The following is a 3,438-nucleotide window of genomic DNA, read 5'->3' on the forward strand; positions in this document are numbered from 1 at the left end:
CAGGTATTGAAGTGGAGAGGGAGGGGGGCAGGTATTGAAGTGGAGAGGGAGGGGGGCAGGTATTGAGGTGGAGAGGGAGGGGGGCAGGTATTGAAGTGGAGAGGGAGGGGGGCAGGTATTGAAGTGGGGCAGGTATTGAAGTGGAGAGGGAGGGGGGCAGGTTTTGAGGTGGAGAAGGAGGGGGGCAGGTTTTGAGGTGGAGAAGGAGGTGGGCAGGTATTGAGGTGGAGAAGGAGGGGGCAGGTATTGAGGTGGAGAAGGAGGGGGCAGGTATTGAGGTGGAGAAGGAGGGGGGTAGGTATTGAGGTGGAGAAGAAGGGGGGTAGGTATTGAAGTAGAGAGGGGGGGGCAGGTATTGAGGTGATGAGGCAGACAGTGCACTCAGAAATAATGGCTACATCATGTTTATTTTATCTTGTCTTTAACTCTGCATTTTTGTAAAAGGACCGTAAGAAAGCATTTCACTGTTAGTCTACACCTGTTGTTTACCAAGCATGTGAAAAGTCAAATTGGACTTGATTTGATTCCAGGCCGACTACATTGTAGACGCCTGCCAGATCTCAAAACATCTGGATGTGTGTTTAATTAACATACAGTTTATCTGCTAACCACATCATTTGATATACCAATCGATCAATAACATTTACTTTATAAAGCCCTTTATATACCAGCAATCTGATGTAATATAACAAACTGGTGACTGGCTGCGCAGTCCGTGATGTAGTATGCAACCGTTGGTTGATACAATGCAACAAAGAATACGATGTAGTCGGCCGAGAACGTAACCATAGAAACATAGTCTAATGTCTTCTTCTCTGGTGTCCTGAGGAGTTGGATGCTGCTAGTCTCTAACATACAAATATAAACCATAGAACGGGCCTCACCATTCATTACATTTACATTTTAGTAATTTAGCAGACGCTCTTATCCAGAGCAACTTACAGTAGTGAATGCATACATTTCCATTTTTTTTCCCCCGTACTGGTCCCCCCGTGGGAATCAAACCCACAACCCTGGCGTTACAAACACCATGCTCTACCAACTGAGCCACACGGGACCATTCATGTCAATGATGTCATAACGGGGTGTGTTGGCAGCCTTTTGCGAGTGTACCCAAAAGTTTATCAGTCAAATTACCAGGGTTTAGAGGTACCAAGTCCTTTGTATAGATTATATTTCTATGATATGTAGACTGTAGCTGTTCTGAACATCGCCACTGAAACCTTTTTATCTTGTTTATCCCAGGCAGTTTTTATTTCAATTTTTTATCTTAATCCCGTTATAAAGTCACATACATTTTTTATTTAGAATTGTAAATAAATACTTTTAAAGTATAAATACATTGTTCTATGGAGCTGTTAGAGTATTTCAAGGAAAATCAATGTGATTTTATTTTTGTTGTGTTAGTATTATTATATCAAGCCAACTGTTGGTCAAAATAAATCTTAGCTTGTTACGACTAACCCTCCTTGCTCTGTGAAATGTGTGGCATCAGATCACCCCCACATCCCCCATTTAAACACCATACTGAAGTATGTTACAGAGTCGACTGTATTCGCTGCTGGAGTGGCAGAAAGCAGTTTACTCTACATCCTGTGCAGCAATCCAATAAAAAACATGTTTTTTTTGGTTTGTTTTTTTACAAATGTCTGAGATGTTTTGGTTGTACAAAAAGCTACATAACTTACAAAGACTTTAAAATACAAAAGACGTTCCATACATACAGTAAGTACATCTACATTTCAGAGAGGTGTGGAAACAAAACTTGTTCTTTCTTCAAGGGCTCCTTCTCCGTGTATTTATTGTGTCCCCTGGTGTTAGCCGGATACCATCATGTTTTACAATGGGCCGATGTGTGTTCAGATATAATACGCCGTTAGATGACGGTGTTGACTTAGTTTCCAATGCTGCCTGCCATTCAGATATCGACGTGAACGTTGCCATATTATCGAGTGTTAGCGAACTAATGTTACCATAATATCATTTTCGAAAGATAAATATCCCAGCTTCATACCAACAGATAATTTAATCGATATTGTCTATTCTCACAGAAATGTTGATACAATTTCAAGTATTCGCGTTATGTGTAGTGTAGGAAATTGACATTTATAGAAATTGAAATGAGATGACATCGGCCTACATCAGAAACAATATATATATATATGCCGCCTAGAACAAACAAGAACAGTTAGTCCGTCATCTCGTTGTTGACGAAACGGAACACCGGTATTTCCAACTGATACGGAGGTCGACCCGTTCTGTCCTTAAAGGTGCCTCCCAAATAGCACCCATTCACTGTTTAGTGAACCACTTTAAATTAGAGCTCTATGGGTCCCTGGTCAAAATGAGTGCACTACAAAGGGAATAGGATGCCATTTAGGACGCCGTTTGGGAACGTAGCCTACAGTGCCTTCAGAAAGTATTCATACCTGTTTACGAATTCCACATTTTTTTGTGTGTTACAGCTTGAATTCAAAATTTATTCAATATTTTTTTTTCTCACCATCTACACACAATACCCCATAATAACAAAGGGAAAACATGTTTTAGGTAAATTTTGCAAATGAAATACAGAAATATTTAATTTACATAAGTATTTACACCCTTGAGACTATACTTTGTAGAAGCACCTTTGGGAGCGATTTAGCTGTGAGTCTTTTTGGGTATGGCTCTGAGAGAATTCCACACCTGTATTGTGCCACATCTTCAAGCTCTGTCAAATTGGTTGTTGATGATTGCTAGACAACCCTTTTCAGGTCATGCCATAGATTTTCAAGTAGATTTATTAAGTCAAAACTGTAACTCTGCCACTCAGGAACATTCACTGTCTTCTTGGTAAGCAACACCAGTGTAGATTTGGCCTTGTGTTTTAGGTTATTGTCCTGCTGAAAGGTGAATTCATCTCCCAGTGACTGGTGGAAAGCAGACTGAACCAGGTTTTCTTCTGTGATTAGCTCCATTCCGTTTCTTTTCTATCCTGAAAAACTCCCCAGTCCTTAACGATTACAAGCATACCCATAACATGATGCAGCCACCACTATGCTTGAAAATATGAAGAGTGGTACTCAGTAATGTGTTGTGTTGGATTTACCTCAAACAATACTTTGTATTGAGGACAAAAAGTGAATTGCTTTGTCACATTTTTTGCAGTATTACTTTAGTAGCTTATTGCAAACAGGATGCATGTTTGGAATATTTGTATTCTGTACAGGCTTTCTTTTCACTCTGTCATTTAGGTTAGTATTGTGGAGAAACTACAATGTTGTTGATCCATCCTCAGTTTTCTCCTATCACAGCCATTCAACTCTGTAACTGTTTTAAAGTCACCATTGGCCTCACGGTGAAATCCCTGAGCAGTTTCCTTCCTCTCCGGCAACTGAGTTAGGAAGGAAGCCTGTAACTTTGTAGTGACTGGGTGTATTTATACACCATTTAAAG

The sequence above is a fragment of the Salmo trutta genome, chromosome 2 (assembly GCF_901001165.1).
Source record: "Salmo trutta chromosome 2, fSalTru1.1, whole genome shotgun sequence".
NCBI lineage: Eukaryota > Metazoa > Chordata > Actinopteri > Salmoniformes > Salmonidae > Salmo > Salmo trutta.